The 22,677-nt window shown below is 38.4% G+C and overlaps 1 pseudogene across 1 annotated transcript in view; it reads right to left on the bottom strand.

Annotated features, from left to right (window-relative positions):
- LOC308419590 (DNA-directed RNA polymerase II subunit GRINL1A-like) overlaps positions 1-22,245 on the bottom strand; it is an 87,376-nt pseudogene extending 65,131 nt beyond the window's left edge. The window contains exons 1-2 of the transcript in view: positions 21,303-22,245; positions 17,642-17,748 (exon numbers count right to left, since the gene is read on the bottom strand). The product of the transcript in view is annotated as a DNA-directed RNA polymerase II subunit GRINL1A-like (transcript). The remainder of the gene's footprint in view (positions 1-17,641; positions 17,749-21,302) is intronic.
- Positions 22,246-22,677: the final 432 nt, after the last annotated feature.

The following is a 22,677-nucleotide window of genomic DNA, read 5'->3' as shown; positions in this document are numbered from 1 at the left end:
GGGGATTGCATTGAATCTGTAAATTGCTTTTGGTAAATTGGCCATTTTTACAATGTTGATCCTTCCAATCCACGAGCATGGGAAATCTTTTCTTTTTCTGAGGTCCTCCTTGATTTCCTTCTTTAGACATTTGAAGTTCTTGTCCTACAGGTTCTTCACTTGCTTAGTTAGAGTCACACCAAGAATTTCATATTGTTTGTGACTATTGTTAATGGTATCTTTTCCCTAATTTCTTTCTCTGCATGTTTGTCCTTTGATTAGAGGAAGGCTACTGATTTGTTTGAATTAATTTTATATCTAGACACTTTGCTGAACTTGTTTATCAGTTTTAGAAGTTCTCTGGTGGAATTTTTGGGGTCACTTAAGTACACTATCATGTCATCTGCAAACAGTGATGTTTTTACTTCTTCTTTTCCAATTTGTATCTTTTTGACTTCGTTTAGCTAATTGCTCTTGTCAGGACTTCCAGTGTTACTTTGAATAGGTAGGGGGGAAGTGGGCAGATTTGTCAAGCCACTGATTTTAGTGGGATTCCTTCAAGTTTCTCACCGTTAAGTTTTATGTTGGCTATTGGTTTGCTGTATATTGCTTTTATTAAATTTAGGCATGGGCCTTGGACTGCTGTTCTTTCCAAGACTTTTAATATAACGTGGTGTTGAATTTTGTCAAATGCTTTCTCAGCTTCTAGTGAGATTACCATGTGATTTTTTTGCTTTAAGTTTGTTTATATGGTGAATTACGTTGATGGATTTCCATATATTAAACCATCCCTGTATCTGAGGGTTGAAGCCTACTTGATGATGGTAAATGATCGTTTTGATGTGTTCTTGGATAGGGTTTGCAAGGATTTTGCTGAGAATTTTTGCATCAATGCTCATAAGTGAGATTGGTCTGAAGTTCTCTTTCTTTGTAGTGTCTTTGTGTGTTTTAGGAAAAAGAGTTATTTGCCATTGAAAAATGAGTTAGGTAGTGTTCCATCTGACTCTATTTTGTGGTATAGTTTGGAAAGTATTGGTATTAGGTCATCAGTAAATATCTGATAGACTTCTGCACTTAACCCATTTGGACCTGTTTTTTTTTTTTTTTTTTTTTTTTTGGGTTGGGAGGCTTTTGATGACTGCTTCTATTTCTTCAGTTGTTATGGGATTATTTAGATGGTTTACCTGGTTCTGGATATCCTCCAGATTTTCCAGCTTTGTTGAGTATAAGCTTTTGTAGTCAGATCTGATGATTTCTTGAATTTCCTCAGTTTCGGTTGTTACGTCTCCACTTTCCTGATTTTGTTATTTGGATACTCTCTCTTTGCCCTATAGTTAGTCTGGCTAAGGGTTTATCAATCTTATTTATTTTCTCAAAGAATCATCTCTTGGTTTTGTCTCTCTTTAATTTCCTAAGTTCTGTTGGTGATTTTTGTATTTATGACTACTAATGTCTTTCCTAGGTTTTCTATCTTCAGGGTTGTCTCCTTTCATGGCTTATTATTTCTATTTCATTTTTCAATTCCCTCACCTGTTTGGCTGTTTTCCTGTATGTCTTTAAGGAATTTATGCATTTCCTGTATAAGAGCTCCTAATAGTTATTTAAGTTCTCCCAGTTTTCCTGGATTTCTTTAAGGGAGTTATTCATGTGGTTCTCCAGGCCCTCCATTTTCAACACGTTGTATGATTTTAAGCCCAAATCTTGTTTTTCCCATGTCCTTTGACATCCACTACATGCTGTGGCATGAGCACTGGGATCTGATGTTGCCAGGTTGTCTTGATTTCTACTGGTTATGTTTTTGTGGTTGCCTCTTGCCATCTTGTTATCTGTGATGCCAGATGATCTTGTTGGCCCTGACTTGAGCTTTTCTCTCTGGTCTTTCTGTGTGTTCATGGGCTCAGGAAGGAGATTGCTCCTGGGTGTTCAGCTCTCTGTGTGTAGGCTGTGAGTTCTGATGGCAATTGACCAGCTCTGTCTCTGTGTTGGAACAGTCTGTTCCCAAGCAGCACTGAGATACCTTCCTGGAGAGTTCCGGGTGGTCACTCCCCATTGGAGAGAAGGTGTTGACCCACCTGTGGGCTCAAGAGGGAGAGTACTCCTGAGGCACCTCTGGGTGCTCAGCTTTCTGCAGGCAGGCTGTGAATCCTGATGGCTGTGAGCTGGCTCTGGGTACTTCATTCTCACACAACAGTGTGATACCTATGTCCCAAGAGTTCCTGGTGATTTCTTCATAATGGTTATTGGAAAGAAAGTGGGGACTCATCCATGGTCTTTAAAGGAAAAGTGCTCCTAAGGCTCCTCTGTGTGCTCAGCAGTCTGAGAGAAGGCCAAATATTTTGTTCTTGATTTAAGTATAGTTACTAAGAGGAAAGCAGAACTGATATGTAATCTCAAATGCTGAGCTGCTTTAACTGGCATCTGCTAATTCTGAATAAGTTGGAGAACCTGAAACAAAAGGTAGCAGTGTTGTCTTTTTCTTTTTTTTAAAAAACAACTTTATTTTACAAAACAAAGATAAATGTACAGATTTTAAACATTTTTTGCTTAAAATTATACATTTTTGTCAGTACTTTTTTTCAGATTTTAACATAATTTTTACATAAAACTATATGAATATATTTTTTAGTCAGTACTTGATTTTTTTCAAGGATTGATTGTATGCCTTGAAAACTTAATAGTTACAATGAGCATAAAGTACATGTAAAACAAAATGTAACATGGAAATAGATAAAGTTTTCTTGTTTTGTAAACATTTGTTTTGTTTCGTTTTGTTTTCTTTATTTCTTGGACTTCATACAGTCTGTGAGTTGTTTCTGGGGGAGTGCAAGCCTCTGGAGTTAGCATCTCACTATCAGTGATTGCATATTATGTCTGTTCTTTTGTGACTGGGTTATCTCACTCAGGATGATATTCTCTAGATGCAGCCATTTTCTTAAGAATTTGATTAAGTCATTGTTTCTGGTGGCTGAGTAGTATTCCATTGTGTATATGTACCACAATTTTTGTATCTATTCATCTTCTGAAGGACATCTGGGTTCCTTCCAGCTTCTGGCTATTATAAATAGAGCCGCTATGAACATTGTGGTGCATATATCTTTGTTGTGTATTAAAGTGTCTCTGGGGTATATGGCCAGAAGTGGAATAGCTGGGTCTTCAGGTAGTACTATATCCAATTTTCTGAGGTATCGCCAGACTGATTTCCAGAGTGGTTGTATTAGCTTGCGACCCCACCAACAGTGGAGAAGTGTTCGTCTTTCTCCGCAGCCTCGCCAGCATCTGCTGTCATCTGAGTTTTGGATCTTGGCCAATCTGACTGGTGTGAGGTGGAATCTCAGGGTTGTTTTGATTTGCATTTCCCTGATGGCTAAGGATGTTGAGCACTTCTTCAGATGTTTCTCGGCCATTTGGTGTTCCTCAACTGAAAACGTTTTGTTTAGTTCTGAACCCTATTTTTTAATAAGGTTATTTGATTCTCTGGTGTCTACCTTTTTGAGTTCCTAGTATACCTTGGATATTAGGCCTCTATCTGATGTGGTGTTGGTAAAGATCTTTTCCCATTCTGTTGGTTGCCGTTTTGTTTTCTTGATGATGTCCTTAGCCTTACAGAAACTTTGCAATCTCATTAAGTCCCATTTGTTAATCTTTGACCTTAGAGCTTGAGCCATTGATGTTTTGTTCAGGAAATTTTCTCCTGTGCCTATGTGTTCTAAGGTTTTCCCTACTTTCTCATCTAATAGTTTCAGTGTATCTGGTTTAATGTGGAGATCTTTGATCCACTTACACTTGAGCTTTGTACAAGGAGATAAGAAAGGGTCTATTTTCATTCTTTTGCATGCTGAGTGCCAGTTGGACCAGCACCATTTGTTGAATAGGCTGTCCTTTTTCCATTGAATGTTTACTGCTCCTTTGTCAAAAATCAGGTGACCATATACATGAGGGCTCATTTCTGGATCTTCTATTCTATTCCATTGAACCACATGCCTATTTCTGTACCAGTACCATGCAGTTTTCAGCACAATTGCCTTGTATTATAGCTTGAGGTCAGGGATAGTGATTCCCGCAGATGTTTTTTTGTTGTTGAGGATGGATTTCACTATTTTAGGTCTTTTGTTATTCCACATGAAATTGCACATGGATCTTTCCAATTCCATGAAGAACTGGGTTGGAATTTTGATGGGGATTGCATTGAATCTGTAGATTGCTTTTGGTAGGATGGCCATTTTTAAGATGTTGATCTTTTTAATCCATGAGCATGGGAGATCTTTCCATTTTCTGAGATCCTCCTCAATTTCTTTCTTTAGATGGTTTACTTCGTCCTGGTTTAATTTTGGGATCTTGTATCTGTCTAGGAATTCATCCATTTCCTCCAGATTTTCCAATTTTGTGGAGTATAAGTTTTTGTAGTAGGATCTGATAATTTCTTGAATTTCCTCAGTTTCAGTTGTTATGTTGCCACTTTCCTTTCTGATTTTGTTAATTTGGATACTCTCTCTTTGCCCTCTAGTTAGTCTGGCTAGGGGTTTATCAATCTTGTTGATTTTCTCAAAGAACCAACTCTTGGTTTTGTTGATTTTTTATTTGGAGCATATATGTTAAGGATTGAGAGTTCCTCCTGACAGATTTCCCCGGTAATGAGTAAAAAGTGTCCTTCCCTATCTTTTTTGATAACTTTTGGTTCGAAATTTACTTTATTCCATATTAGAATACCCACTCCAGCTTGCTTCTTGGAGCTGTTTGCTTGGAAGTTTTTTTCCCACCCTTTTACTCTGAGATAATGTCTGTCTTTGTCTCAGAGATGAGTTTCCTGTATGCAGCAAAAGGCTGGATTTTGTTTATGTATCCAGTCTGATAGTCTATGTCTCTTTATTGGAGAGTTGAGTCCATTTATGTTAATAGATATCAAGGAATAGTTGTTTCTGTTTCCTGCCATTATTGCTTTTTTGGGTGTAGTTGTGTCTGTGTTTTTTTCTTCTTTTAGTTTTCTTGTTTAGGAGTTTTCTTGTTTTTACTAGGCTGTATTTTCCCTTATTTTATTGGGTTTTCCACCTATAATTTGTTGTGGTGCTGGGTTTGTAGTCAGATATTGTGTAAATTTTGATTTGTCTTGAAATATCTTCATCTCTCCATCGATGGTGATTGATAGTTTTGCTGGGTATAGCAGCTTGGGCTGGCACTTGTGCTCTCTTAGGGTGTGCATGATGTCTGTCCAGGCTCTTCTAGCTTTCATAGTCTCTGTTGAGAAATCAGGTGTGAGTCTGATTGGCCTGCCTTTATATGTTACCTGACCTTTTTCCCTTACTGCATTTAGTATTCTTTCTTTGCTTTGGGCACTTGATGTTTTTACTATTATGTGTCAGGAGGTATTTCTTTTCTGGTCCAACCTATTTGGAGTTCTGAAGGCTTATTTTATGCTTGTGGTCATCTCATTCTTGAGGGTAGGGAAGTTTTCTTCTACGATTTTGTTGAAGATATTTACTGTGCCTCTTAGTTGATACTCTTCTCCCTCTTCTATTCCTATTATCCTTAGGTTCGGTCTTCTCATTGTGTCTTGGATTTCCTGGACATTTTGGGTTAGGAGTTTTTTGTTTTTTGCATCTTCTCTGGCTGTTTTGTCTATGTTTGCAATGTTGTCTTCTGCCCCCGAAATTCTCTCTTCAATCTCTTGTAATCTATTGGAAATGCTTGCTTCTGTGACTCCTGATTTTTTGGTGTTCTACCTCTAGGGTTATCTCTTTTAGTGTTTTCTTTATTTTGTCAATTTCTGTTTTAATTTCCCTGTTCCATTCCTTTATTTCTTTGGTTCTGTTTTCCTCTAGTTCTTTGAGTTCTTTGAGTATTTTTCTTGATTCTTCTTTAAAAGCTTCTGAATCTTTTTGCTTTTCCTCTCTTTCTTATTTAAGTATCTCTATCAGCATCTTGAGGTATGATTTCAGGTCTGTGTCTTCTTTTTCTGGAGTGTTTGGAATTCCAATGTTTGCTGTTATGGGAGAGCTGGGTTCTGGTGTTGCTAGATTGTCTTGGTTTCCTTGGGATATACTCTTTCTCTTTCCTCTTGCCATTTTGTGTCAGTGATATGTTCTTGCCTTTCCCTTGTATCTGGTCTGTGTCCCTGGATCTCCACTGGTCCAGGTGTCAGATGGGCCGAGCCCTGTTCTTTGCCTCAGAGTCGGGTGGGAACAGAAGTTCCAATATTCTGTTCCTAGTCGCTGGCTCAGGCAGGACAGGGCAGGGCAAGGCAGGGGGTGCACTTTCCGTGTGCAGTCTGCAGAGATCCCTCTGCTCCCCGGCAGCCCAGGTCTCCCACCCACCAGTTGCTCAGCCTCTACGAGTCGAGTCGCCGTTCCGGGTGGCAGATGTGCCAGGCTCCAGTCTGCATCCTGAAGTCACCGCCGGGTGGAAACAGAAGTTCTAAATTTCTGTTCCCGGTGGCTGGATCAGGCAAGGCAAGGCAGGTCAAGGCAGGGGGTGCACTTTCTGTGTGCACTCCGCAGAGATCTCCCTGCTCCCCAGCAGCCCAGGTCCCCCCCACACCAGTTGCTCAGCCTCTGGTAGTAGTGTTTTCAAAGTCACTACTGTACATTATTACATTTATTCGGTGTGAGGGACTGACTCTGGGCATTATGTACAATTATTGATTTCTCCCCTTTTTATAATTTGGTCTCATGCTCACTCTGTATCATAGAAAGACCTTGAACTAGAAGGTCCTTCTACTACCACGCCTTAACACTAGGCCTGTGCTTGTGTGTTACAGTGGGTTTGATGGGGCACCAGGGATTAAATCCAGAGCTTCATGAATGTTAGGAAGCTCTCTATGAACTGAGATACATCTGCAGTCTCTTCCTCCTTGTCCCACTTTCTTTAACAAAATAGAAGAAAACAACACTTTAGAAGGAACACTTAGCTTGATGGAGAGACAGGGGCAGGGAATCTGCCTATTGTACATCATCCACTTCTATAATACTAGCCAAGTTCCTAGTATTATAAAAATGTTAATGATTCTGGCTTTGACTAGCTCATAACTTATATTAACCAGATGGGACATGGGATAAAATTTGTTTCTAAATCACTTAAAAGGGGGTAAAGAATTTGAAAACAGCTTAACATTATAAATAAATCGGCAGATGAGATGTTTATGATAATAAAAAAAGAACAAGCTGTTCCCAAACCTTCTAGAAGCATAGACTTACAAAACATATGAGCCACAGGGCAAGTTATTTACAGCCATTCTAAATCTTCTATTTATAAAGTAGCTAACCTTCTATGTTCATTCATTAGTATTCTAAATTTACCATTTTATGTATCTGTATGTTACAATACTTTGCTTGATATGATACCAGTAAATAACAAAAGTGTTAAAGCACTGTATTATTCGGGCTCTTCTTTCAAGAATACAAGGTAGGAAGCTGTTGGTGATGTTCTGCAAACCACATAGCACAGCAGCACATATAGTCAGGTCAGGATGGGGGGTGGGTACCAAAAGCAGAAGTTTTCTTGATAATCAGCACATATGTTGATTTTATCTGGCTTTCCTTTCCTATTCACTAATTCAGGTCACAATATCTCCTTTACATCTGGAACTAGTTCTTCTCCAAGTGATGCTTTTCTTTTGTGTCTTCCAATTATCTGACAATGAAGAGAATAGTTCAACTGACTGAAGTCTTCTGTAGCCACCAGCCCTTTCCTGAGCACACAGAAAAGTGCATGCACACCAGAAAAGAGTGAAACCATCATATATGGAAACATGCAAAACATGGAGCAACCCTGATAGATAGCTGCATCCTGCAGAGCAGTTACTCCCTGAAGATAATCTGTCAGAAAAAAAACTATGCCTGTCTAATGAGCATTGCACGGACATCAGTTTACTGCCACACCTCCCACTCATTTCTTTCTTTGCATTTGTCAAGTCAAATTATCTCAGAAACAAAACCCAGAAAAATTAACTTCATATTGCCTGCCCTCCCTCCCTCCCCTCTCCCCTTGTGCTTGTGTTCCAGAATGTATTATATAGTTACATAAAACAATCATTGTTGTTTTCTAGGAGAGTGAGAATTCTTAAATGAACTGCACACATACCTCTTCTACACTAGTGAATAATTAACAGCCTAGAAGGAAATAAAAAGTCTTATCTCTGGTCTAGGAATAGAAAAAAAAAGGATACAAATCTTGTGTGGTCTACAGAATGGAACATTTCTAAAAGGACCTGAGTCTAGTACATATAAGGTGTGTTTCTTATGTTACATCTTAGTTTCCTTAGCACGGACCCCTTTTAAGTGGTTTAGAAACAAATTTTATCCCATGTCCCATCTGGTTAATATAAGTTATGAGTTAGTCAAAGCCAGAATCATTAACATTTTTATAATACTAGGAACTTGGCTAGTATTATAGAAGTGGATGATGTACAATAGGCAGATTCCCTGCCCCTGTCTCTCCATCAAGCTAAGTGTTCCTTCTAAAGTGTTGTTTTCTTCTATTTTGTTAAAGAAAGTGGGACAAGGAGGAAGAGACTGCAGATGTATCTCAGTTCATAGAGATCTTCCTAACATTCATGAAGCTCTGGATTTAATCCCTGGTGCCCCATCAAACCCACTGTAGCACACAGTGCAGGCCTAGTGTTAAGTGGCTTGTGGGAGGTGAAGTCTGTCAAGGGCTGTGTTCATGACTTAGTTTTACTGTCTCCATTATCTTAATTATGAAGTAGTACTATGCAGTGACATCTCCAGATAAATACTTTTCTCTTTTCCTTGGAGCTTTTGACTTTACAAACAACTTTAAGAAGTAAATAGCTTGATGAAGACACGTAGTAGATATGTTTTACAGTTTTTTCTTTTTATTTCTTTTGTTCTGTTAAATAGAATTTTCTATAGTTATTTCTATTTGGTCCTTTAGGACTGTTTACTGCTCAATTTTTCTACTTCATGCTTTCATGATACTCATCCAAACACAAAGCAATTTGGGGAACTAGAGAGAGAGAGAACTCAGGGGTTACATACGCTTATTTTTGCAAAGAACCCAGGTTCAGCCTGGCACCGATATAGTGGCTCACTACTATTTGTAATTCCAGGGTATCTAACTGTGTCCTCATGGCACCAGGCATTCAGATGATGCACATGAATTCATGCAGAAATACATAGCAAATAAATTGATCTAAATTTTAAAAGCTTCACTTTCCAACATCTGAGTTCTATCTTCTCAGACACACACACACACACACACATACACACACACACACACACACACACACACACACCTAGCACACACACACCTAGCACACACACACCTAGCACACACACACACCTAGCACACACACACCTAGCACACTTAGAGAGAGAAAGAGAGAGAGGAGAGACAAGGGGAGAGGGAGGGAGGGAGGGAGGGATCGAGGGAGGGAGGGAGGGAGGGGGAGAAAGGAGAGAGAGAGAGAGAGAGAGAGAGAGAGAGAGAGAGAGAGAGAGAGCAGGGGGAGGGAGGGGAAGAGTTTCAAATAATTTGTACTTCCATTTACTATCTACAGTATTTCTTTTTAAAAATCAAAATGACTTTGGAGAAATATAAAAATTGACTTCTGTGATTCTGAGAACAAATTGTGGTGTTCAAAGCATTTAATCGAGTGTTTAAAGTGATTTTATTGGCAAAGGATTATGATCCAGAATAACAGGTTGCAACATCCAGGTCTCTCACACAGTCAGACTGCAGACTGATGACATTTGTTATTGCAGAATGGCTCCCAACAAGATGATGGTTAGACTTAGCTCTCTCTCCAGTACTTGAGAGGGTGGGCTCCCTCCTGGGTATCCCCTGACTTGAGCACATCAGGTCTCTGTGGGGCTAGGTGCATTCTCTCCTACTGAAGCTAGACAAGGAAGCCCAGTAAGAGGAACAGATTCCACAGACAGGTAACAACCATAGGAGAAGTTTCTGCTCCATTTGCTGGAGGACCTCCACAAAGACTGAGCTACATGTACAGCGGCTGTATATGTGCAGGGGGGCATTAGTCCAACCCATGTTGGAGAGACAATTTTTATAACACAAGAGAATATATTATATGGAGGAGACAAGGGCCTGATATGTAGTCATGTGGGAAAATCATTGAACCTTTGTGTTGATTAATCCTTCCTTGGAAATGTAGGCTAGTGCTTTACAAGGTTATTGTGCAGATGTCAATATGTTAAGGTTACACATCACACTGAGTTTGTTCTGTTAACTGCTGGTACTATAAATTTACCATGGAGTCAACTAAGCAGTGTGCAAACATTCCTGGGTACACTCTTCTGTGGGTCATGCTAAGGGGGAATAAACACTCCTGTACTCTCAGTTAATTCAGCTACCCACTCATGTATCAGTCATAGAGATTATATATATATCATTTATTTTGTCATTATGTGATGATGCAAGAACTCCCCTCTGACTCTTAAAATATTCATGAGAAAAAAAATTGGTTAGCTAGGGTCAAAAGGGAAATGAAGAGATGGTTAGTCTTTTCTGTTTCCATCAATATAAAAACCTTCACAAAAATTATGAGTTATTAAAACATGGTTTTCTTTTCTCTTTAACAAGCCAATGGTTTAAAATATTTGGTTTAATTTTCTAAAATTAAGAACTAGAAAATATACAGTAAAAATTAAAAGTCATTTATCATTGCATACATATATAATTTCTACCAGAAAGGTTATAATTTCACAAGATGGCATGGCAGATGCTATTATTGGGGATGCTATAAGTAAAACATAAATATTAAGTTCATAAAAAACAAATTTATGTCGACACATTAAACATGACACCTCAAATATGAGAATCAAGAGATAAAATGAAAAACCATACCAGCTGTGCCAAAATGTCAAGTACACTTTAAGACATAAATACCATGTTTTGCTTGTTCCTATTCAGCAACCAGGAACAAGTGTTAACTTTATTTCACTGTTGATCCAAGCTCATACTTTCTGCTACCTGCTGAATAACCAGAGCAAAAATACTTTTGGGTGAATTAGAATAAAACATATTTTGTGAATTTGTAGATTCTAATTTTAAATATTGCCGCACAGTTGATTTTAAAAATACATGTGATATGCATGTGGGAACTCTGAGATCCTTAATGTTAGGGCTTCATATTTATGTGTTTAATGGATTTTAATGGTTGAGATATCACTGCAAAATTTCCACAAGCTGAGATCAGTTGTTCTTAGATATAATGTATTAGGATATCTGAGAAAATGTGCCCTGTTGCTTGTTCTTTTTTTGTTCTATTTCTCCCAACCTCATTTCTAGAAATAGTTTATAGTTCCTCCTCAGCTTTAGATAGTGTTGCCTTGATAACCATATACTAATCAGCATAGGGCACTGATGAATGTGGTTAAGTTAAGCCCACCAAAACTAATGAGGCTGTGCTCCAAGATTCCAGTCATAGGAAGCAGACTCACGCTTTCTCATGGAAGCCTGTGAGCTGGAGTCCTTGAAGTCTCAGAGACTTGCCAGTTAGAAAACAATGCCAAGAAACAGGAGGAATTTCATTTATATTGAAGGAATCTTCAGATTCTGAACCAATAACTTATCTCCAGATTTCTCACATATGTAAAGCAAGATTTTCTTTGTAGGTTTACTATAATTTGAATTGGGCTTCCCATTATTTTCTAACAAAGCTTTCCTAGAATATATGTTGATATGCTTGCAAGGCTGCGTTTACATGATTCAGTTCCACGAGGTAGGTGGAAGCGTTACTCAGATGTCCTGTTTGTGCACTCATTCTTAGTTCTTTTATGGATCCACTATGTCTAAAGAATGAAAGACTGGAGGAATTGACCTCTAATTTTGGTGTAAGAAGGAGTGGTTTTATCCTTTTCTCTGATATTGATAAAATTAATTCCATAACGCATCCAAATTGTTTGACTATAAAATGAATAGCTGTGTCCCAATGTATCTGTCTGTATATCGACTCCCCTCCTCAATTCATCTAAAAACACTTTCTAAATAACACTTTATATGTGAGACCTGGAAATAAAACATGTAATTGTGACATAGTGAAAGATACTGGTTTTCTAATTGTATATCCTCAGTACAGTCAGACAGCTGCCAAGTACATGTGCTCAGCAAGATGTTGTTAAATAACCAAACAAAAGACAGAAATTCTCTGTTACCTTCCCACCATACAGTCAGGGTATTCTTCCCATTGCTTGCTTAGGCTTACATTCTTCTTAGCTATTTCGGAGGGCTCACTAAAGAAGTCCTGTTTAATAAAATTCAATAACTAACTAGTGATGAGGTGAAACAGTGGAATAAAGGATGAGATAAACCAAAGTAGCAAAGGCCAGCCACAAGCAAACACGAAAGAAGATGAAAAGAAAATGACATCCTTTTCTCCCTCTGTCTTTCCCTCTCTTCTCCCCTCTATCTTTGTTTGTCTCCTACCTAGTGATAGGGAATAAAATGATAGGGATATAAAGGGAGGAAAAAAGAAGAACCTAAAAAGTAACAAAGTCCAGCTACAGTAGTTCAACTTAATAATGCTCAGTTGTGACAATGGGGGAGTACCCATTGATTCTGTCATCAGAATTATGATGTGAAAATTTTGAAATTATTTTTTTCCTATTTTGTCATATTAATCAATTAGTATTTTATTATATATTGACAAACTTTTGATGTACGTATTTGTTGGATGAAAAAAATGATGTGGTTTTAAAATATGCCAGATGAGAAAATCGGCTTACAAATCCATTCACATCAAATATATTACATCTACTGAGAGAATATTTGATCTCTACTCTTTCAGAGGCATTTAAATGTACTTTGATGTACAATATTTTACTACGATCTGTAATCGCTGTGCTGTTTAACTGATTTTTAAAAATTAAACTGATCTCTCCTACTCAACTGAGGTTCCTTTAATTATCAATTCCATTTACAAAATATCTGTCCAAAAATCCAGCCCCACAAAGGATGATAAATGGAAAACTCCAACACAAGGAAGAAAACTGCACCCAAGTAAAAGCAAAAAAATAATCATGCAAGGAAACCAAAAGAAGAAAATCACACAAACATAAGTCTACCTCTAACAACAAAAGAACAGGAAACAAAAGTCCCTATTCCATAATTTCTCTTAACATCAATGGACTCAATTCCCCAATAAAATGACATAGACTATCAGACTGGCTACATAAACAGAATACAACATTTTGCTGCATACAGGAAACTTATCTCAGAGACAAAGACAGATACTATCTCAGAGTCAAAGGCTGGAAAAAAAACATTCCAAGCAAATGGGCCAAGTAAACAAGCTGGAGTAGGCATTCTAATATCAAATAAAATAGATTTTCAACCAAAAGTTATCAAGAAAATTAAGGAAGGACACTTTTTACTCATCACAGGAAAAATTAATCAAGATGAACTCTCAATCTTGAACATCTATGCTCCAAATACAAGGGTACCCACATTTATAAAAGAAATCCTACAAAAGTTCAAAGCATATAGTATACCACACACAATAATAGTGGGAGACTTCAACACCTCCCTCTCATCAATGGACTGATCATGGAGACAGAAACTGAACAGAGAGACACCGATAAACTAGCAGAAGTTATGAACCAACTGGAATTAACAGATATCTACAGGACATTTCATCCAAAAATAAAAGAATCTACTTTCTTCTCAGCACCTCATGGTACCTTCTTCAAAACTGATCATATAGTCAGTTACGAAACAGGCCTAAAGAGATACCAGAAGATTGAAATACTTTCATGCATTCTATCAGATCACCATGGACCAAAGCTTGTCTTTAATAACAACAAAACAATAAAAAGCCCACATACACATGAAAGCTGAAAAATGCTCTGCTCAATAACATGGTCAAAGAAGAAATTTTAAAAAATCAAGAATTTTTTTTTTGGAATTTGATGAAAATGCACCACAACATACCCAAACTTAGGGGATGCAATGAAAGCAGAACTGAGAGGAAAACTCATCGCTCTGAGTGAGTTCAAAAAGAAACTGGAGAGAGCATACCTAGCAGCTTGACAGCACAGCTGAAAGCCATAGAGCATAGAGAAGCAGATACACCAAAGAGGAGTAGAAGGCAGTAAATAATCAAACTCAGAGCAGAAATTAACAAAATAGAGACAAAAGGAACTACACAAAGAATCAACAAAACCAAAAGCTGTTTTTTAAAAAAAAACTAATCAGATCAATAAACCCTTAGCCAGACTAATGAGAGGGCAAAGAGAAAGTATACAAATTAACAAAATTATAAAAGAAAGAGGAGACATAAAAACAGCAACTGAGGAAATTCCAGAAATTATCAGATCCGACTACAAAAGCCTATATTCAACAAAACTCAAAAATCTGGAGGAAATAAAAAAAAATTTCTAGACAGATGCCAGATACCAAAGTAAAATGATCAGATAAGCCACTTAAATTGTCCCATAACACCTAAAGAAATAGAAGGAATCATGAAAGGCCTCCAAACCAATCAAAGCCCAGGACCAGATGGGTTTAGTGGAGAATTCCATCAGACTCTTATATAAGACCTAATACCTATTCTCTTCAAACTAATCCACAAAATGGAAACAGGGGGGACACTACCCAACTTGTTCTTCAAAGACACAATTTCGTTCATACCTAAATCACACAAAGACACTGTCAAGAAAGAGAACTTCAGACCAATTTCTTTCATGAACATTGATGCAAAAATATTCAATAAAAATGTTGCAAACTGATACCAAGAACATATCAAAACATTCATCCAACATGTCCAAGTAGGCTTTATCCCATGGATGTGGGGGTGGTTCAACATAATAAAATCCATCAATGTAATCCACCTTAAAAAAAAAAAAAACCCAAAGGGGGGAAAAAACTACATGGTCCTCTGATTATATGCTGAGAAAGCATTCAACAAAATTCAACACCCCTTCATGATAAAAGTCTTGAAAAGATCAGGAATCCAAGGCCCCTATTTTAACAAAGTAAAAGCAATATACAGCAAACCAGCAGCCAACATCAAACTAAATGGAGAGAAACGTAAAGGAATCCCATTAAAATCAGAAACTAGAAAAGGCTGCCCACTCTCGCCCTACCTATTCAATACAGTACTGGAAATCCTGGTCAGAGCAATTAGACCACAAAAATAAATCAAAGGGATTCACATTGGAAAGGAAAAAGTCAAAGTATCACTATTTGCAGATGACACAATAAACAGTATACTTAAGTGTCACCAAAAATACACCAGAGAACTTTTACAACTAATAAACAACTTCAGCAAAATGGCTGGCTATAAAATTAACTCAAACAAATCAACTGCCTTCCTCTAATGCAATGGATAAACATGCTGAGAAAGAAATTAGAGAAACAACACCCTTCAAAATAGTCACAAAGACTATAAAATATGTTGGGGTGGTCCTAACAAAGCCAAGTGAAGAATATGTATGACAAGAACTTCAAGACTCTGAAGAAGGAAATTGAAGATCACAGAAGATGGAAAGATCTCCCATGTTCATGGATTGGCAGGATCAACATTGTAAAAATGGCCATCTTTCCAAAAGTAATCTACAGATTCTATGCAATCCCCATCAAAATACCAAGTCGATTCTTCATTGAGTTAGAAAAAGCAATTTGCAAATTCATCTGGAATAACAAAATACTTACAATACTGAAATCTATTCTCTAGAATAAAAACACTTCTGGGAGAATCACCATCCCTGATCTCAAGCTATATTACAAAACAATTGTGATAAAAACTGCATGGTATTGTTACAGAGATAGGCAGGTAGATCAGTAGAACAGAATTGAGGACCCAGAAATGAACCCACACACCTATGGTCACTTGATCTTTTTTTTTCCCCTTACAACTGTATTTAAAAAAACCGAGATACATGTACAGATTTTTAAAAGCATTTTGGCATAAAACTATATGAATACATATTTGTCAGTACTTAATTTTTTTAAAGGTTTGATAGTATGTATTGAAATCTTACTATTGTTTTTTTTTTTTCTAAGAAGGATTTTTTTCCTTTCTTTTTTTGAGCTTCATATGGCCTGTGAGTAATTTCTCGGTTATTCAGAGCTTTCTGGGACTAGTATCCAATTGTCAGTGACTGCATATTATATCTGTTCTTTTGTGACTGGGTTATCTCACTCAGAATGATATTCTCTAGATACATCCATTTTCCTAGGAATTTCACAAAGTCATTTTTTCTAGTAGCTGAGTAGTAAGTACTCCATTGTATAAATTTACAACAATATTAGAATGGCTACTTCAGCTTGTTTTTTGGGGGCCATTTGCTTGGAAGGTTTTTTTCCCCAGCTTTTTACTCTGAGATAGTTTGTGTTTATCTCTGAGGTGAGTTTCCTGTATGCAGCAAAATGCTGGATTCTGTTTATGTATCTAGTCTGATAGTCTATGTCTCTTTATTGGGGAGTTGTATCCATTTATGTTAACTGATATTAAAAAAATAGTGATTGCTGTTTCTTGCTATTTTTGCTGTTAGAGGTAGAATAATGTTTGTGTGTCTTTTTTATTTCAATTTTCTTGCTTAGTTACTTCCTTGCTTTTTCTAGGATGTAGTTTTCCTCCTTGTGTTGGGTTTTCCATCTCTTATTCTTTGTAGGTCTTGATATGTGGTCAGATATTGTGTAAATTTAATGTTGTCCTGGAATATCTTGGTCTCTCCATATATGGTAATTGAGAGTTTTGCTGGATATAGTAACGTGGGCTGACACTTGTGTTCCCTTAGAGTCTGTATGATGTCTTTCCAGGATCTTCTAGCTTTCATAGTCTCTGTTGAGAAGTTGGGTATAATTCTGATTTGTCTGCTTTTATATGTTACATAGCCTTTTTCCCTTACTGTTTTTAGTATTCTTTCTTTCTTTTTCTTTTTAAACACTTGGTGGTTTGACTTTTTTTTATCTCTCCTTTACAAGTTCCACATAATAGACAAAGGCTTTTTGAAAACATTGTTATCTTGGCTGAAAACAATCATATAATCATTTTAAACAACATAAATGTGTACATACATGCCTGAGGTTTCTGCAGCCTACAAACAACCGCTTTGGGTTTAAAAAGGAAAAAAGCAATATACTGACAATTCAACTGTAACTCTTAAGAAAAACATTGGTTTTCTTACCAAACATGAGTGTCCTGTACAGGGACCTATCAACCAAGACAGCAATGAGTTCGAGCCAAGGGGAGCCAGGAGCAGCTCCCACACCAGTTCAGAAGACCCTCCCCGACCCAGCACCTCTTCAAAGTGCTCCTTATCCTCACCATAGGAAGACTGCAGCCGCCCCCAGAGAAGGCAGGTGCAGCAGATACACTTGTACTGTCTGAATGTCTTCTGCATTGTTTCACACGCAGCATCTCAGGACCATGTCCAGGCAGCATGCGCTGTCTGAATGTCTTCCGCAGTGTTTCACATTTGTACTGTCTGAATGTCTTCCGCAGTATTTCACACCCAGCATCTCAGGAACATGTCCACGCAGCATGCGCACCATTCTTGACACTGCTCCCTTCAGGAAGGGACCAGGCCTTCCTAAGTCACTTTAGGTGCCTGGGATAACAAAGTGTTTCACCAGAAGGGGTGTAAGCAATGCTATCTGATAAGAGTACGAATAAGGAAAAAGCAGTTATCTTAAAGAAAACGTGTGCTCTACCCACACTAAAATATCAGACCAATGTACAATATACTGAAGACTCCCCTTCTGGATTGTAGCTGTGCATTTTAATGTTCAGTCTCTCTGCTAGTTTCTGTGCTGCGAGCTTGGCCTGCATCTCCTCATAATTCTGGTTCTGCTCTTACTGCAGGGCCAGCTACTCTTTTTTTTTTTTTTGTAAATATATATATTTTTTTGTTTTCTTTATTTCTTGGACTTTATACAGTCTGTGAGTTGTTTCTGGGGGAGTGCAAGCCTCTGGGGTTAGCATCCCAATATCAGTGACTGCATATTATGTCTGTTCTTTTGTGAATGGGTTATCTCACTCAGGATGATATTCTCTAGATGCAGCCATTTTCTTAAGAATTTGATTAAGTCATTGTTTCTGGTGGCTGAGTATACAATTCCATTGTATAAATGTACCACAATTTTTGTATCCATTCATCTTCTGAAGGACATCTGGGTTCTTTCCAGCTTCTGGCTACTATAAATAGAGCCACTATGAACATTGTGGTGCATATATCTTTGTTGTGTATTAAAGTGTCTCTGGGGTATATGCCCAGAAGTGGAATAGCTGGGTCTTCAGGTAGTACTATATCCAATTTTCTGAGGTATCACCAGACTGATTTCCAGAGTGGTTGTATTAGTTTGCAACCCCACCAACAGTGGAGAAGTGTTCCTCTTTCTCCGCAGCCTCGCCAGCATCTGCTGTCATCTAAGTTTTGGATCTTGGCCAATCTGACTGATGTGAGGTGGAATCTCAGGGTTGTTTTGATTTGCATTTCCCTGATGGCTAAGGATGTCGAGCACTTCCTCAGATGTTTCTCGGCCATTCGGTGTTCCTCAACCAAAAACGTTTTGTTTAGCTCTGTACCCCATTTTTAATAGGGTTATTTGATTCTCTGGTGTCTAGCTTTTTGAGTTCCTTGTACACCTTGGATATTAGGCCTCTATCTGATGTGGTGTTGGTAAAGATCTTTTCCCATTCTGTTGGTTGCCGTTTTGTTTTCTTGACGATGTCCTTAGCCTTACAGAAACTTTGCAATCTCATTAAGTCCCATTTGTTAATCTTTGACCTTAGAGCTTGAGCCATTGGTGTTTTGTTCAGGAAATTTTCTCCTGTGCCTATGTGTTCTAAGGTTTTCCCTACTTTCTCATCTAATAGTTTCAGTGTATCAGGTTTAATGTAGAGATCTTTGATCCACTTACACTTGAGCTTTGTACAAGGAGATAAGAAAGGGTCTATTTTCATTCTTTTGCATGCTGAGTGCCAGTTGGACCAGCACCATTTGTTGAATAGGCTGTCCTTTTTCCATTGAATGTTTACTGCCCCTTTGTCAAAAATCAGGTGACCATATACATGAGGGCTCATTTCTAGATCTTCTATTCTATTCCATTGAACCACATGCCTATTTCTGTACCAGTACCATGCAGTTTTCAGCACAATTGCCTTGTAATATAGCTTGAGGTCAGGGATAGTGATTCCCGCAGATGTTTTTTTGTTGTTGAGGATGGATTTCGCTATTCTAGATCTTTTGTTATTCCATATGAAATTGCACATTGATCTTTCCAGTTCCATGAAGAACTGGGTTGGAATTTTGATGGGGATTGCATTGAAACTGTAGATTGCTTTTGGTAGAATGGCCATTTTTAAGATGTTGATTTTTCCAATCCATGAGCATGGGAGATCTTTCCATTTTCTGAGATCCTCCTCAATTTCTTTCTTTAGAGGTTTGAAGTTTTTGTCGTATAGGTCCTTCACTTGCTTAGTTAGAGTCACACCAAGGTATTTCATAGTTTTTGCGAGGATTGTGAAGGGTACCTCTTTCCTAATTTCTTTCTCCACATGTTTGTCCTTTGAGTATAGGAAGGCTACTGATTTGTTCGAGTTAATTTTGTATCCAGCCACTTTGCTGAACTTGTTTATCAGCTGTAGAAGTTCTCTGGTGGAATTTTGGGGTCACTCAAGTGCACTATCATGTCATCGGCAAAGAGTGATGTTTTTATCTCTTCCTTTCTGATTTGTATCCCCTTGATCTCCTTTTGCTGTCTAATTGCTCCAGCCAGGACTTCCAGTACTATGTTGAATAGGTAGGGGGAGAGTGGGCAGCCTTGTTGAGTCCCTGATTTTAGTGGGATTGCTTCAAGTTTCTTGCCATTAAGTTTGATGTTGGCTGTTGGTTTGCTGTATATTGCTTTTATTATGTTTAGGTATGGACCTTGGATTCCTGTTCTTTCCAGGACTTTTAACATGAAGGGGTGTTGGATTTTGTCAAATGCTTTCTCAGCATCTAGTGAGATGACCATGTGATTTTGTTCTTTGAGATTGTTTATATGGTGGATTACATTGATGAATTTTCTTATATTAAACCATCCCTGCATCCCAGGGATGAAGCCTACTTGGTCATGATGAATGATCATTTTAATGTGTTCTTGGATTTGGTTTGCAAGGATTTTGTTGAGTATTTTTGCATCAATGTTCATAAGTGAGATTGGTCTGAAGTTCTCTTTCCTTGTAGGGTCTTTGTGTGGTTTAGGTATGAGGGTTATTATAGCCTCAAAAAATGAGTTAGGTAGTATTCCATCTGATTCTATCTTTTGGAATAGTTTGGAGAGTATTGGTGTTATATCCCCAATAAACGTCAGATAAAATTTTGCACTGAACCCGTCTGGACCTGTGCTTTTTTTGGTTGGGAGACTTTTGATGACTTCTTCTATTTCTTTAGGTGTTATAGGGTTATTTAGATGGTTTACTTGATCCTGGTTTAACTTTGGGATCTTGTATCTGTCTAGGAATTCATCCATTTCCTCCAGATTTTCCAATTTAGTGGAGTATAAGTTTTTTAGTAGGATCTGATGATTTCTTGAATTTCCTCAGTTTCAGTTGTCATGTCGCCACTTTCCTTTCTGATTTTGTTAATTTGTATACTCTCTCTTTGCCCTCTAGTTAGTCTTGCTAGGGGTTTATCAATCTTGTTGATTTTCTCAAAGAACCAACTCTTGGTTTTGTTGATTTTTTTCAATGGTTCTTTTTGATTCTATTTGGTCTATTTCTGCCCTAATTTTGATTATTTCTTGCCATCTACTCTTTTTGGGTATATCTGCTTTCTTCTCTTCTAGGGCTTTTATCTGTGCTGTCAGGTTGCTGATGTAAGCTCTCTCCAGTTTCTTTTTGGAAGCACTTAGGGCTATGAGTTTTCTTCTCAGTCCTGCTTTCATTGCATCCCATAGGTTTGGTATGTTGTGTTTTCGTTTTTGTAGAATTCTAGAAAATCCTTAATTCCTTTTTTTATTTCTTCTTTGACCCTGCTATCGTTTAACAGAGCATTGTTTAGTTTCCATGTGTATGTGGGCTTTTTGTTGTCTTTGTTGTTGTTAAAGACCAGCCGTAGACCATGGTGATCTGAGAAGATGCATGGGAGTATTTCAATCTTCTTATATCGATTGAAGCTTGCTCTGTGTCCAATTATGTGGTCAATTTTCGAGAAGGTGCCATGGGGTGCTGAGAAGAAGGTGTATTCTTTTACTTTAGGATAATGTGTTCTGTATATATCTATTAATTCTAGTTGGTTCAAAGTCTCTGCTAGTTTTGCAGTGTCCTTGTTCAGTTTCTGTTTCCATGATCTGTCCATTGGTGAGAGTGGGGTGTTAAAGTCTCCCACTATTATTGTGTGGGGTGAAATGTATTTTTTGACCTTTAGCAGGATTTCTTTTATGAATGGCCAGCGACTCTTCTATGGAGAGCAGCTGTGCAGGCACGTGGTGGCGTGGAAGACGTCGCGCTACTGTGACATCATCAAGATGCTGCCTAGCCCTGCGTCACCACTCTTCTGAGGAAGCAGGAGACTGACCCCTCTGACAATGACTTGGTGAGTCATTTTGTTGTGTGGGTAACACATTGGTCGTAAACTTATGAGAAGAGGACACTGGGCTCCTGGCTCGCATTTCTAGCACTTTCATGTAATGAGGCTTCTTGGGAGTCTCACTCTGCAGTCCCGCAGAGCTCCCAGTGCTGGTGTTTTCTTCTGAGGGTTCACTCTGATCTGCAATTGTGAACCTTTGCAACTTATCGATAAGCAGACGGTCGACGTTGCTGGAAATCTCTTCCACGTGACTTGAGTGCTGGGGGAGATACTCACTAACTTCAGATGAGGGTGCCTGGCTCTCCTGTGGGCAGCTGGGCTGGTGTTCACTGCAGCCAGCCTCCAAAGTCTTTTCATTGCCTCTGTGAGTGAGATGTGTAGGTCTCTGTGTTTCTGACGTTGCTTTAGATGATTTACTGTCTACTGAGGAACATTCAGGAACTTATGAAGAAGTATCAAGCATCAGGTCAGAATTCTGGGTCTTGTCTATGTCGGTATCAACTCTCGTGGTTGCTTTTTGCTTTCGCTTACAGTCTACACTAACAGGACGAAACAGTTCACTTCTCCCTCTGACCTCTTCACCTTCTGAAATGGCAGATTTCAGTTTGGCAATGGAGTCTGATATCTTTTTACCTTTGTCGGGCAATTTGCAAATGAATTTTTCGTTGTGCAAAAGTCTCTCCTGGCGCCTCAACCTCTCCTGCATCTCCGCAGAATTCTGCTGCCCCAAGTCCTCTGGAGCTGCGGGCTCGAAGCCGCGGGGCAGCGAGCACATTGTGCCTGGGCTGGTGGGCAGGGTTCCCCTCGGGGCCCATGGCAGGCCCAGGCTCCGCGGCCGGCGGCGACTCTGGAGCGCGAGTGGGAGTCGCCATTTTCCCGGAAGAGCACAGGTTTGACTATTTTGTGTCGGGAAGAATTTCTTTTCTGGTTCACTCTATTTGGAGTTCTGTAGGCTTCTTTTATGCTCATGGTCATCTCATTCTTAAGGGTAGGGAAGTTTTCTTCTACGATTTTGTTGAAGATATTTACTGTACCTTTTAGTTGATATTCTTTACCCTCTTCTATTCCTATTATCCTTAGGTTTGGTCTTCTCATTGTGTCCTGCATCTTCGGGACATTTTGGGTTAGGAGCTTTTTGGGATTTGCATTTTCACTGACTGTTTTGTCTGTTTTCTATGTTGTCTTCAGACCCTGAGATTCTCTCTTC

The sequence above is a fragment of the Micromys minutus genome, assembly GCF_963924665.1.
Source record: "Micromys minutus genome assembly, chromosome: 4".
In the NCBI taxonomy this organism is placed as follows: domain Eukaryota; kingdom Metazoa; phylum Chordata; class Mammalia; order Rodentia; family Muridae; genus Micromys; species Micromys minutus.
The sequence above is the reverse complement of the archived record's forward strand: the minus strand, read 5'-3'. Positions and strand labels throughout refer to the sequence as shown.